The following is a 15572-nucleotide window of genomic DNA, read 5'->3' on the forward strand; positions in this document are numbered from 1 at the left end:
TATTTGTAACACAGATTTATAACCAACATTTCAACAATAATAACTATGGTAGCTTTGTCATAGTCCTAAAATGGAATTTGAATATTTAAGACAAATTTCTTCCAATAGAGAAGTCTAAATAAAGTTGTGCCATGTTATTAGCAGTGTACCAAGTGTATTTATGTTTACTCTCGGGAACTGCTTGAATCCATTATTTATTCCTGTTTGGCCAGTTAAAACTGAAGGTAGAGCTCATCAGTCAATTCAGTTCAGTTCAGTCGCTCAGTCGTGTCCGACTCTTTGCGACCCCGTGAATCACAGCACGCCAGGCCTCCCTGTCCATCACCAACTCCCGGAGTTCACTGAGACTCATGTCTATCGAGTCAGTGATGCCATCCAGCCATCTCATCCTCTGTCGTCCCCTTCTCCTCCTGTCCCCAATCCCTCCCAGCATCAGAGTCTTTTCCAATGAGTCAACTCTTCGCACGAGGTGGCCAAAGTACTGGAGTTTCAGAGGAGTTGATAATTAACTCCTGGTTTCTGGGTAAGATTAAGAAGTTTGCCAGAGAAAGGGGGCTATGGAGTGTGAAATGAACCCAGCAGTGGCCAGATCAGAATATTCAAATGATCATCAGAATTCTGTGGGAACTGCTGGGTTCAACTGCTCCTCTATCTTGGACTGGGGGAATTTTCCTAATTTTTTCCACTGAGAGTTAAGGTCTTGCAAGTGAATCTGCTTTTACCTTATTAACACCTGAGGCATATTTTGGAAATGGAGGAAGGTAGCTAGTGTTTTTAGACTCCACTTCTGATCCTAGCCCTACCACTAATTGTGTGACTTATGGTCAGTTACTTCTCTGGATCCAATTTTCCTTATTTGTAACATCAAGAGGTTGACTAAATAATTATCTCCAAAATTCTTTTCAGTTCTCAGTTCAGTTCAGTCGCTCAGTCATGTCCGACTCTTTGCGACCCCATGAATCATAGCACGCCAGGCCTCCCTGTCCATCACCAACTCCCGGAGTTTAGTCAAACTCATATCCATCAAGTCGGTGATGCCATCCAGCCATCTCATCCTCTGTCGTCCCCTTCTTCTCCTGCCCCCAAACCTCCCAGCATCAGGGTCTTTTCCAATGAGTCAACTCTTCACATGAGGTGGCCAAAGTATTGGAGTTTCAGCTTCAGCATCAGTCCTTCCAATGAACACCCAGGACTGATTTCCTTTAGGATGGACTGGTTGGATCTCCTTGCAGTCCAAGGGACTCTCAAGAGTCTTCTCCAACACCACAGTTCAAAAGCATCAATTCTTCGGCACTCAGCTTTCTTCACAGTCCAACTCTCACATCCATACATGACCACTGGAAAAACCATAGCCTTGACTACATGGACCTTTGTTGGCAAAGTAGTGTCTCTGCTTTTGAATATGCTATCTAGGTTGATCATAACTTTCCTTCCAAGGAGTAAGTGTCTTTTAATTTCATGGCTGCAATCACCATCTGCAGTGATTTTGGAGTCCAAAAAAATAAAGTCAGCCACTGTTTCCACTATTTCCCCATCTATTTCCCATGAAGTGATGGGACCAGATGCCATGATCTTCGTTTTCTGAATGTTGAGCTTTTAGCCAACTTTTTCACTCTCCTGTTTAACTTTCATCAAGAGGCTTTTTAGTTCCTCTTCACTTTCTGCCACAAGGGTGGTGTTATCTGCATATCTGAGCTTATTGATATTTCTCCCAGCAATCTTGATTCCAGCTTGTGCTTCTTCCAGCCCAGCGTTTCTCATGATGTACTCTGCATATAAGTTAAATAAGCAGGGTGACAATATACAGCCTTGACCTACTCCTTTTCCTATTTGGAACCAGTCTGTTGTTCCATGTCCAGTTCTAACTGTTGCTTCCTGACCTGCATATAACATTCTGTACATTTTTTGTTCTAATGATAAACCCTCGACTCAGCTGGTCCCATCTTTTTTTCCTGGGTTGACTTTCTTTCTCCCATAATAACCTTTAAGCATCTCCACCTTTTTGAAGGCAAGGCTTGGGTTTTATTCATCTCCCCCAAGTTGGGTAGCACAGTACCCAAGCGGGTGATTTCAAGTAGCGTTGAAATTGATTCTTATACAAAATTCCCTCTTTGTCTGGAGAAGCTCACAGTTCAGATGGGAAAGTACCAAGCATCATTAATCAATCACTTAACTAAAAGCTGAGGATAACAGGAAAACCGGCTCCAACCTCCTTTACCACTTATATGTTCCAACCAGAGTTATGTAACTGGTTATAATTAGCACTCTTTGAATGCTTTCACTGTGTCAGCGCTTTCCATGTATTTCCTCAAACAATACACTCACGCCAACCTTATATTCTAGGTACTAGTATCATCTGTTTCAATCTTGGGGAAAATGGCACAGAGAAGTTAAGTAGTCTGCCTAGGTAATATGGTTACAAGTGAGAGGTAGCATCACTTGAGCAAAATTGAGAAAGCATTGTGACTGTCCGAGGGACTTGACGAGTCTGGAGAACAGTGATGAGTTCAAGGTAGAGAAGTGGCAGGCGCAAGCCATCATAGAAGGCTACAGAAGCCGGCAAAAAAGTTTGAAAACAAACAAACAAAAAAAAATCCGCACTTCTCCAGGCTGGACTATATAGCCGGAGTTTAGGCAAACAGGCGGAAAAAAAACCTGATAAACAAGATCTGGAGAACGCCTGAATCTCGAGATAACCGGGGAACAGGCCGGAAGTAGCGTCAACTAACTGCGTTGGGGACTTAGCGGGACTGCGGGCCCGGGAGGCATTCGGGCCGGACGCGACACCCGGAAGTTACGCCCTGGAGGCGGTACTCGGCTGTGGAGGGCGTCGCGATGGGCGGGGCGGAGCGTCCGTGGTCGTCCTGGAACCGTGGATTCCAGGCAGGTAACTTGCGTGCCGAACCCGGACCGGACACGGGTGGAAGTTGGGCTTGGGGGCTCAGTTTGCTCAAAACTCCAAACTCGGGCAGGGAAACGTGGCTCTCGCTTGCTATCGGGGCTGGAGGAAAGGCTCCTTGGCATACGGCTCCCTGGAGAGATAGGGATACGGAGAACTTTATAGGAACGGGGTCGTGAGGGCCGAGGTCATGGAGGAAATAACAGAGAGGCTGAGTCTTCTAGGAATCGGTCTTGGCTTGGGTGGGGGGGTTGGGGTGGGGGAGGTGATGGTCACAGGCTCATGACTGTTGGCGCTCGGAGGGGAAGACACAGAACCTGGACACTGAGATGAGCTGATGTAGAGTTCATTTCCCTCCTACCCGGTCCCCCATCCTATTCTGCTAGTAGGGAACAGCGACATCGTCTTTTCATTTCTTAATCTAGGACAGTGCCTTGTCACTATTAGGCATCATTAGATGCTGTCAAATAAATGAATTAACGCACGAACCCAATTCTGGCTCACCTGGGGGAGCTTCTAAACTTAAATGTTCCTACTTCTAAATGTAGAAGTGATGCCAGCTTAGTTTGCCAACTAGTGGCTTTGAGAATGTCAGTGCAGTAGAGGTTCGGGACGTTGTTATTGTTTTGTGGTTATTGAAACTTAGAAATGTGTCTTAATATTTTTCCCTGGGGTAGGTGGAGAGGAAAGGCGATCAGTTTGACTTTTTTCAGGTTTCTTCACTTTTCTGGGAATAACTTCAAGGTGAATGATACCGGCCAGGAGTTGGCCATCAAATAAATTGCAGTTGTAGCAATGAGCTTCTAATTAGTGTTGGTGTTCCTGCGTGCTCAGTCGCTTCAGTCTTGCCCGACTCTGCGACCCTAGGGACTGTAGCCGGCCAGGCTCCTCTGTCCTGGGATTCTCCAGGCAAGAACACTGGAATGGGTGGCCAGGTCCTGCTCCAGGGAATCTTCATAACTCCTGCGGATCCTGCACTGCAGACGGATTCTTTACCACTTAGCCACCGGGGAAGCCCAATTAGTGTTTTAAGTGCTTCTTTTCTGTAATATGAACTTATTTTTCTTTTTCATAATGTTTTCTTTCTTAAACTGGGGTGCTTTTTACATTTGAAATGTAAATGAGAAGTATTTCATAACAAAGATTAAAATAGTTATATACAAAAGTCCAGTCAGAGATTTCATCTGGTGGGTACACAGAAGTTTTGTGCATTGTGCCTCGGAAACCCCGTGGACTGCAGCCCACTAGGCTCCTCTGTCCCTGGAATTTTCTGGACAAGATTACTGGAGTGGGTTGCCATTTTCTACTCCAGGAGATCTTCCTGTCCCAGGGATAGAACTGTTACCCCGTGTCTCCTGTGTCCCCTGCATTGGCAAATGGATTCTTTACCACTGAGCCACCTGGGAAGTCCACATAAAGGGTTAAGTCCTTCTAAATAGTTGTAGGAGGCTTCCAAAAGAATGAATCTCTGTAGGTTAAATTGTTTCCATAGTGAAGTACTTGTTTAGGTGTCTTGAATGAAATAGAGAGTGGGCATGTGCTAAGTCCCTTCAGTGGTGTCCCACCCTTTGCAACCCTATGTACTATACAGCCCACCAGGCTCCTCTGTCCATGGGATTCTCCAGGCAAGAATACTGGAGTGGGTTGCCATTTCTTCCTCCAGGGTACCTTCCTGACCCAGGGATCAAACCTGCATCTTTTCTGTCTCCTGCACTGGCAGGCTTACTGCTAGCGCCACCTGGGAAGCTCAAAGAGTGGGCATAGACCTAAATAACCTGATTCTTTTTGGTTGTCAAATGGGAAAAAAGTGCAGATGACACATCAGGCTTGTAGTAAGATCTGGGCATGAATCCCTATCTAGATGCATTGATTGATTTAGATCTAGGGAGGTGATTGTGTGTAGGGGTTTCATACTATCAAATGAGATGCTGCTGCTGCAAAGTCGCTTCAGTTGTGTCCGACTCTGTGTGACCCCGTAGACGGCAGCCCACCAGGCCCCGCCGTCCCTGGGATTCTCCGGGCAAGAACACTGGAGTGGGTTGCCATTTCCTCCTCCGATGCATGAAAGTGAAAAGTGAAAGTGAAGTCACTGAGTCGTGTCCAACTCTTAGCGACCCCATGGACTGCAGCCCACCAGGCTCCTCCGTCCATGGGATTTTCCAGGCAAGAGTACTGGAGTGTGTTGCCATTGCCTTCTCCATCAAATGAGATAGTAGCTCCTAAATGGTTCTAGAATGTTGTTGTTGGTTTGGATGTAATGGAGTAGGGAAACCTGAATTTCTGGCTTTTTGTTTGTTTTACAAGGAAGAAACGAGTAACCATTTTTAGGTTTAACGATCTTAAGATGTTATTGAAAATAGGTTGGAAAAAACTAAAAGTAGAGATTCGAATACCTTATTGAAGTCATACAGTTTTTAAAGTTTGCCTGCCTTTAAACCTTGTTTTCCCAATTTCTGGAAATTGCTGGCAACCAAATGATTTTCACCTTTCTGTGCTCTTACTATGGTATGTCCTTTAGGATACATGTAAATTTGGTACAAAGTAATGTTTTGAGATCCTCTAGATTGATGTTAATATTAATGTCATAAAGTCTAATTTTGCTACCTCAGTGTGCTGTTCAATGTCATGTCCATTAATTCTGCACATCTAAATGACTATATTTGTAATATGTACGGTAATTATTATTCATAATAAATTGGTATCCAAGTGGTGACTTACATATGTGCATTGACGTTCTTGAGGTTTTCAGTTTTGCAGAACTCTGATATCTGTGGACGCTAATATGGACTTCATTTAAAGAAATCCACGGACCAGTAAAGGACAAAAACATGAATCAGTTTGTATTTTGGCATTCAAATCCTAGCACTTTGGGAAAGGTAAGTTGTTAACTGTTTTATTTTAGGTGAAAAATATTGATAGAATAGCTCTGGATTGGTCTAGAAAATTATAGGATTTTGATTGAAAAATATAGGCTGAATCTCTTTGAATTATATTTTAATCCGGATCTTCCAAAGAAGTTTGAGTTTTGTTAATTATATATGAGGGAATGTTACTATTTCTCTGTAAAACTGATCAGAAATTAGAGAGATTGACAAGATATGTATTCTTGGAACATTATTGCTCTGTTTTCTTTCTGTTGAATCTTCCTTCAACATTTTAGAACCTGTAAGTATGGGGTTGCAAACAGTCATTAAATCATCGCACATCCAAATTTGGCTCTGTAATAGTATGTGTCCCAAATCTAGCCAATTTTATTTTATGCTTTAGGTTAAAGCAAGAAAAGAAGCCCCTAGGTGTCTTTAAAAAAAAAAATCCTGTCTTACGTATGCTATTTTCCTTTTTCTCCGTTTTAAAAAATATCTTAGATGATTCATTCTCCAGGCCTTTAATCTTTCTGTCCTAGGGGCAAGGTTCTCTTTTTAAAATTTCTATTTTTCCTGGTTGAAGAGTTTTTAATTTTAAAAACTTTTAACTTCTAACTTTGCAATAATATTAGGCACCTTTTAATCACTAATTATTAAACTTGTAGTTTTCCCTGGTCTCTGTAGACAAACTGGCTTCTTGTTTGGAATGCTTTCATTTCTAAAAATAGGTTTTACTTCTAGGATTCCATCTTTCAGATATATTTGCACTTGCACATAAAAATTTGTTTATAAACATATTCATCACCATATTATTTGAAATTAAGAAAACAACAACAACTAGAAATAACCTGAACATCCTCAGCAGAGTCTGGTTAAATGAACGCTTTTATAGAATGTAGTATTTGCTGCTCTTAGAATGAGTTAGATCCATAAGTGGGGATAAGGAAAAATCTCTAAGATACGTTGTTAACTAGACATAAACAATATAGAACTGTATGTATAGTATATTTTCATTTGTGTTTTTGAAAGCATATATTTCTATACATACCTGTAAAATTTCTTCAGATCCACGTAAGGAACTTAGGGCACTTAAGGAACAGGTACTCCCAGGGAATGAGACTAGAAGTCTAGAGAAGGAAGGAGTCTCATGTTTTTTCTGTATTCTCTTTCTGGTGGATTGTTGTTGTTTTTTACTCTGAACATTTATTTTTAATGCTAAGAAACAAACAGCAAGGCTTTAGGTTAATTATGTGAACTCATTACTATTCCTTATGTCTATTGTCCTTATGATTATTTGCACTTTTCAGGAGGAATGAGGTTGCACAAGTGAGTTGTTTATTTCAGAGCTGCATGAAAGTTTTGGTGATGTTTTAATATGTTTGTAATCTTGGCATTAGATTATTATTCGTAATAAGAATTTGTTAATAAATTAGGTGCTTAGTGTTGCCGAGTTCAACGCCCATACACACTTCATAGCTTGTGCCTGACCTCCCTATGCGATGCGGGTGTTGTTACCTTGGTTTGCAAGCTATGCTTGTGTTGAATTGCCACGGTTCTTCTGAACCTCTCTTAACTGCTGAATGGATGGACTTGTTTGCATTGAATTACTATTTAGCAACTCTACTCTTTAAACAGACCTTACTGTTATTATTTTACTTTGTTTTTGAAGTCTGGAACTGGCTTAAGGCATTTCAAAGAATGGCTTGTTCTCTCTGTTATAAAACCAGAAAGCCAGAAAGATCACTTAGATATATTTGGATAATTTCATTCTGCATTGAGAATATTCCTTTGAATTGCCTGTTTCTCTGCCTTGGACTCAGCAAAAATTTCTGATGACTTACTTCTCTAGCCATCTTTGTCTCTCTACACTTTCATTGGGTGAAATTTGGATTAAGAGTAGTGTATCAGTACAGTGAGTTATACAAGAAATTTGAAGATGTAATAGTACCATTTTGTTAGTGGAGGGATTTTATTTGAAACTTGCTGGAGAATAGGCTATGTAAGATACATACCTATGTAACACTACTGTCATATAAAATATATCATTGTGTGTCTTGTTAGAAGCAAAATGAAGGCCACTAATCTAGGGGCTGAGTCATGATTAACAGAATAGAACAGATTATGGTATGCCAGGTGTTTCAGATCAATACCACACGGGCTGACTGTTTTGCATATAAATCATTTCTATTAAATAATGCTTTGCTTCTTGAGATCTGTGAGACTAATCAGTACTGGCCACAGAAGGTTGGGAGGAGGGGGAATCACTGGGCAGAATGCCTAAAGTAGGAGTCCTTATTCTTGCTAAGAGAATGGATAGCAATGAATTGAATCCAAGGGTAGACTGTGTTTTCCTGAGTCAAGATGAATGAAGTAAAGGTGACTTATAGAAAGACAAGAAATGAAAGTAAATTCTATGTAGAGAACATAGAATTGGGCAGATACATGTGTGTGTGTGTGTGCAGGTACATATATAATACATTATATATTTAAAATGTGTATATATTATTATTTCACACATAAATATATTTTATATATTTTTGTGTGTGAAAACTACAAATTCTGCATAGGAAGGTATCCAGTTAATACAAGAGAAAAAAAAAAAATCAGAATTTTAAGGCCTCAGAGCTGGACTGTTAGCGGTTAATTCATAATTGTGAGAACAGCTTGAAGAATTTTGGCAGTGTTAAAAGATCATTCACAGGGCCCAAGTGATGTAAAGATAGACAAAAGCCTGAGGATGAGAAAGTTAAAATTTAGTAACACGTAACATTATGGTTAAGGGTATCTTTTAAGATTCTGTTTTGTGCCATTGTTTTGAGTAGGGGGGAAAAGAAGAACTGAAAAATATATTGCTGTTCAATTTGAATTCAGCTAGATTCATAAGCTTTTCCTAGTGTGCCAATTGTATATGACCAAAATGGGTTAATTGGACCCATTACCTACAAAGCAATTGGTTTTTGTATATTAATTATTAGATAAACCTGGAAGAAGGAGAGAATTGTTTTTAATCAATCTTATGATTATATAAAAGGACGACTGTGATGATCCAAGTTGAGAGCACTGAGACTACTTTGTTTAGAAAAAAGAAGACTTGGGAACAGTTGGAGAAATGCCATAGGAAGTGCACTTGTTCTCTGTTATTTGAAGCCAAAATTAGTTCTAAATGAGAGAAGGTATAGATAGAACTAGTCAACAGTGGAGCAGATTGTGTCCAGAGGCAGTGAACGCCGAGTCGTTAGGGTCTCTTAAGCAAATTTTGAATGTTGGCAGTGTTGTAGAGGGTACTTCTCATTGTTTGGAAGATTGTACCAAATTATTAATAAGGTATCTTTTAAATCTGAAAAAAAATTATACTGCAGTAAAGTGTTTTATTATGGTATGTGTATATGTTCTGTTATCCCTGTATTTAAATTCTGAGAGCTAACTTACCTGCTGCTCATTCAGCTACTAACTTCAGTTAACATATAACCAGGAAATAAAATTACCTGAGCTTCCAAATTATAAGACACAAAATCTATATGCTTTTCTCAGGTCTTTACTCAGTTCATTTACATTTAGACACAGTTTAACATGCTTAATTAACTGGATCTAACTCCAGTGTATTAGAAGCAACAGATTCTGAGTGGGCCAAAAAGGAAGTTACTCGGTTGTGTCCAGCCCTTTGCAACCCCATGGACTATACAGTCCAAGGAATTCTCTAGGCCAGAATACTGGGGTGGGTAGCCTTTCCCTTCTCCAGGGGATCTTCCCAACCCAGGGATCGAACCCAGGTCTCCCTGCATTGCAGGAGGATTCTTTACCAACTGAGCCACAAGGGAAGCCCATCAAATAGAGGCAGGCACATTGACAAGTGTGGACAGCAACAAAGTCAGAAAATTGACCAATTAATTTGAAATTGGTAGCAACCCAGGCTTTTTGGTGAGATGAAAACTCTTCTGTGTTCATGGATATTCAAAATGATAACCCTGACTGAACTTAAATAATTTGTGTTCAGCATTTTCTATTTAAGAATACCTAAATTTTAGAAAGATTTCTTTAGTTTGTTTTGTAAGACAGATATTTGGCATCTGGAGAGGGTACGTGCATTGTACGGTATAAAGAGTTAGGCCTCTAGAGCAGTAAACATAGATTTGGATCTGGGCTCTAGTATCTACTTGCTGTTCTATTAATTAAGTTTATTATTCGGTCTAAGCCTCAATCTCTTCTAGAAAATAAGAAGTTACTGAAAAGTAAGTGTATGTAAAAGCTTTGCTTATATTAGGTGTTAAGTAAATAATAGCTATTATTATTTCATTATTACTGTAAAGCCTACTGTACCTTGAATTTCTTTCTCTTCAAATAGAGTAGGAACAAACTTAACCTGATAATTTTATTGTAAGTTTATATATATTAATGCTAATAAAGATGATGACATGCTTAAAAAACCTTTCTTAAAAATCATGTAAATAACCCATGTCCACTTTATAAAAAATAGGATGTAGAAAAAAAGGATATGTATATCCCTCCCAAAAGGAGTAAAGTCATCTATAATCCTCTACCACTGTTAATATTTAAGTGATGTGCGTTATTATTATTACTTTGGGCTGTGCTGGGTCTTCGTTGCTGCACGGGCTTTTTCTCTAGTTGTTGGTAGGCCGGGGCTACTTCGAAGTTGCGGCGTGTGGGCTTCTCACTGTGGTGACTTCTCTTATTGCAGAGCACGGGCTCAGTAGTTGCAGCTCTCGGGACTCTAGATCACAGTCCTGGTAGTTGTGGTGCAGAGGCTCCAGGGGTCAAACCCACATCTCCTACATTGGCAAGCAGATTCTTTACCATCTAGAAGAATCTGCCTGCCAATGCAGAAGACGCAGGTTCAGTTCCTGGGTCAGGAAGATCCTCTGGAGAAGGGAATGGCTAGCCACTCCAGTATTCTTGCCTGGAGATTTCCATGGACAGAGGAGCCTGGCAGGCTACAGTCCATGGAGTCACAAAGTCAGACATGAGTGAGTGACTAACACACACACAGACACACACACACAAAGCCACCAGGGAAGCCGCGTGCTTTAAAGTGCTTTGACGTCCCTATAGGATGTCACTTCTGAGTATTGACGTCTGAAACTGATTCTACCTTACTACTATTGGAAAACGTAAATTAGTCACTACACTTGCTATTCTGTGGAGAAGGAAATGGCAACCTACGCCAGTACTCTTGCCTGGAAAATCCCATGGACAGAGGAGGCTGGTAGGCTACAGTCTATGGGGTCGCTTAGAGTCCGACACGACTGAGCGACTTCACTTTCACTTTTCACTTTCATGCATTGGAGAAGGAAATGGCAACCCACTCCAGTGTTCTTGCCTGGAGAATCCCAGGGACGGGCGAGCCTGGTGGGCTGCCGTCTATGAGGTCGCACAGAGTCGGACACGACTGAAGCGACTTAGCAGCAGCAGCAGCTTGCTATTCTGAATATGCAGTGAAAGATTGTGACATGACACAATGTTGATTTAAAGAAAGCCCTAGTTCTAGAAAGCTTTGTGTAATGAAAACAGTTTTGTTAGAGGAGTGGATGTACGTTGGTGCTGTGGGGCTGGTTGGCCTGAGTTTGAATTCTGACTCCACCCTTTACTAGCTCCGGAAGCTACCTGAAATTTCTTAACTTCTCTGGACCTGTTTCTTCACATGTAAATTGGGGATAATAGTAATACTTAATTTATGAGATCATTTTGAGGAATTACTCAAAGTGCTTAGAGTAGTCCTGGCACAAAGTATAGACTCAGTAAACACAAATTGTTCTTATTAATTTTTAAAAGCTTAATTCTTTCTTGGGGGAAAAAAAAAGCATGTTTACTGGAGCAGATTAAAGAAATAAGTTAGAATGAGCACAAGAGTAGTCAGTGAGATATACTACATGTTTATCTTTTGAACTTGCAAAGTGGTCTGAAATTTTCCATTCGAAGGCTTTGTTAATTTTTCTACCCGTTTAAATCTTCTCAAATCATGATATTCCCAATTTAGCTTCTTTATTTACCCCACAAAATCAATTTCATTTTATGTTGTCTCATCCAACAAATATTTTGGCCATGCTTTCAAAAATCAAAAGCCCAGGAAATTATCATTAAATCAGTTTATCTGACTACAGCCCATGGTGGTTCTGTAAGAACTTTAAATTCAGTTGCAATTTGATGTGAAGAATGTTAATCAAAGTGATAAACCCATGAACGTATTTATTCTTTCAGTACACTATAGCTCTTTAAAATCTCTTTCCTTTTCTTCTTAATTCCTTTTTGTTTTCTTCTTTTGCTCTTTCAGCATTGTATCTAGCAATCTGATTAATTACTGTTCAAAGAATTACAGTTTTTCGAATCCCTCAAGAACTTTTATTAGACTTGCTAGTAGTATCTTTATGTGTTTTGTTTTAAAGTATCAAGTACAAATTTTTGAAGACCCTGGGGCCTACCATAATTATGTGTTCAAGATTTGAGTTTGAATTACTTCATCAAGACTTAGATCCTCTTCAAAAGCCTCAAGTCTCACCTGTATTAAAGCTCTCCTTTGAACCCTCTCACAAAAATAAAAGCTTAAATGACTCAAGTCCATTAGTACCTTGCCTTTTATATCCTTTTCTCTGATTTCTCTTCAATTTCCTTGGCCTTTAGTGTCTTTCATGTTGCTTATGTTCCTTTAGACTACAGCCAAGGAATCTGTGCTTTCCAAAAGAATGTGTGTCCAGGGCCATAAGTTTTCACTGATAGAGAAGTGTAAATTTAGCATGATAAGCTTAGAATCAGGTCTTTTGTTGTATCCTATAAAAACCTGAGTCAACACTAAGAAGATGAGGACGAAGTGGTAAAAATATGTGAGGTCAGATTATGCTCTCAGAACCTATGTGTTTTAGAGAAAAGAACCCTCAACCTAAAATTTAATGATTCTTAGTCTCTCAACTGGGCTTCCTGGTGAGGTAGTAAATAATTTGACTCCCAGTGCAGGAGACACAAGAGACGTGGGTTCAGTCTCTGGGTTAGGAAGATTCCATGAAGAAGGAAATGACAACCCACTCCAGTATTCTTGCCTGGGAAATCCCATGGACAGAGGAGCCTGGTGGGCTATAGTTCATGGGCTTGCAGAAAGAGCTGGACACAATTTAGCAGTTATACAACAGCAGATATCTATGTGGTTTAATCCCTCATCTTCAGATCCTTCAAGTCATATGTTACCTTCTCATTAAGGCTATAACAACTTATTTAAAATAGTAACCTCACCACCACCCCCAAGGCACCCCTATTCCCCTCTCTGCTTTACTTTTCTCCCTGATACTTATCTCTGCCTGATGTCCTGTTCACCAGTGCTCTCCCCAGCACCAGAACAGTGCCAGATGCACAGTAGGTGTTTAGAAGATATTTATTAAGTGAATGAATTTAACTGGTATTCACAGAGGTATGTGTTTGGGACAATAAACCGAATTATGGGGACCTAGTATTTTTTAATGACTTTTAAAAGGATGAATTAATTAAATTTTTTTATAGCTTACTTTGTTCTTAATATTTGAAGCAGCTTCTAAAAAGGCATATAGTACAGTGGGATGAAGACATATAAAAAGAACAAAACAAAGTGTGTGAATTGATAATAGTAACATTAAACTGGGGTAAAGTTAATGTAAGAAGGTTCTCCATAGTGACTAAGGGCAGATTGTAAATTTGACTCGTTAAAGAATTGCTCAGAAATGATAATTGGACTCGAGTCATGAACTCTGTTCTGTGGCACAGGTCACAGACATTTGAATCTTACCTAGGAACCCAGAAAACCTATTTGGTTTAACTATAAGAACTTGTGAGATTACTCTTATAAAAATACTTGCTTTCTATATTAGGAAATTTCCTATTGGTATAAATTTGATGCTGACCGTCATAGCTGTCAGTCTCTGCTTCTGTTGTGTTAGGACATTTCCAAGGTTGATTCAAAGGTTTGCTGTCAAAGATACCAACCAGGACCTCAATTACTCTGACTTCTCCTACTTGTAGGGTAGTGTGAGATTCCAGTGGTTGTGACTCCCTTTTAAGATACATAATCGGAGCTTAGAAATAGGTTTTTCATTGTGCGATATACACATATATCAAGTTACTCATATATCAAATTATTGTATTGCATACCTTAGACTAATGTAAGGTTGTATGTCAATTATATCTCCATAAAACTAGGGGGAAAGGTTTTTATACAATCAACCACTGAATTGGGGTGGAGAATTGGGAGTTAAATAGGTGAATTAGACTTCAAGAACCCTTTCACTGATAGAGTAACCAAAATCAGCTATTCTGTGTACATGTGAAATTAAATGGGACGTTGTGCAGTAATATATGTCTTTCTGTTCATGAGATGTATACGTTCCAAATTCTGTGTTGTCTTTTTCTTGTCATTTAAAATAAATAAATGAACACTAAACAAAACTGAGAATCCTGGAAATGCCTGTAGGCCAGAGATAAAGTGAGGGCTGCAAGAGGGGTAGACAGTAAACTCTGCAGTGTTTCATTAAACAGAGATGGCATTTTGAGACAAAAGAGGACAATATTTAGCTAAGTGGTGTTCCAGTGGCAAAATATCCTTTTATTTGACTTTTTCTTATTTTTTTACCTTTCTCCTTTCTATCTTTGACCTGGAGATAAGCAGTACTTTTGGAAGGCAACGTCTATCCTGTCCTATTTTTCAGATAGAAGGGAAGTAAATGAACATCAGACTTTTAGGGAAATAATGAAAACATGACTTTAAAAAAAGAATTTATGTTCCACATATTTCAAAGTCAGAATATGGGGAGACATCCCACTCCAGTGTTCTTGCCTGGAGAATCCCAGGGACGGGGGAGCCTGGTGGGCTGCAGTCCATGGGGTCGCGAAGAGTCGGACACGACTGAGCGGCTTCTCTTTGACTTTTCACTTTCATGCATCGGAGAAAGACATGGCAACCCACTCCAGTGTTCTTGCCTGGAGAATCCCAGGGACGGGGGAGCCTGGTGGCCTGCCGTCTATGGGGTCGCACAGAGTTGGACACAACTGAAGCGACTTAGCAGTAGTAGCAAGACACTACAGAAACATTCAGTTCAGTTCAGTCGCTCAGTCATGTCTGACTCTTTGTGACCCCATGAACCGCAGCACGCTAGGCCTCCCTGTCCATCACCAACTCCCAAAGTTCACTCAAACCCACGTCCATTAAGTCGGTGATGCCATCCAACCATCTCATCCTTTGTCGTCCCCTTCTCCTCCTGCCCTCAATCTTTCCCAGCATCAGGGTCTTTTCCAAAGAGTCAGTTCTTCGCATCAGGTGGCCAAAGTATTGGAGTTTCAGCTTCAGCATCAGTCCTTCCAGTGAATATTCAGGACTGATTTCCTTTAGAATGGACTGGTTGGATCTCCTTGCAGTCCAAGGGACTCTCAAGAGTCTTCTCCAACACCACAGAAACATTAAGGTGAACAATTTGCATAAAGGGAAGGTAATTTCAACAAAAGCTTTATAACATGTTGCTAATTAAATGATCATATTGGGTTATATTTAATCTCTTAAGTATACATTATTCTAACAGTATATAAGTATACTTTATGCTAGTTTAAAATGTACTCATTTTGCTTTACATATTTTATTTGATGGAACTTTATGTTCATTTTTTAAGGAAATCAAACGTCTCTTCATTTTGGCATTTGATGAGTAACAGTAAAAACTTGAGAACAGACAGAACTATCAGTGTAAAAATAAAGCAAAGGTCATCATATTTTCTGGCATAAGTGGTATAGGAGCAGAAGGATCTTGTTTTCAGTAAAAGTGTTGAAATGGCAGAAAGAAAATATCC

General features: G+C 39.9%; 1 protein-coding gene across 7 annotated transcripts in view; it reads left to right on the forward strand.

Annotated features, from left to right (window-relative positions):
- The first annotated feature begins 2597 nt into the window (after positions 1-2597).
- The window catches only part of MAP3K13 (mitogen-activated protein kinase kinase kinase 13), a 159480-nt gene continuing 146505 nt past the window's right edge, over positions 2598-15572 (forward strand). For 4 of the 7 annotated variants that reach the window (XM_086397522.1, XM_086397503.1, XM_086397578.1 and 1 more), the window contains exons 1-2: positions 2598-2887; positions 5649-5775. The gene's annotated coding sequence lies outside the window, so the exon portion shown is untranslated. The remainder of the gene's footprint in view (positions 2888-5648; positions 5776-15572) is intronic. The other 3 variants (XM_086397514.1, XM_086397589.1, XM_086397550.1) reach the window with 2 other exon arrangements.

This window comes from Bos grunniens, chromosome 1 (assembly GCF_055505025.1).
Source record: "Bos grunniens cultivar Pamir isolate PY7600 chromosome 1, Bosgru_T2T1.0, whole genome shotgun sequence".
In the NCBI taxonomy this organism is placed as follows: Eukaryota; Metazoa; Chordata; class Mammalia; order Artiodactyla; family Bovidae; genus Bos; species Bos grunniens.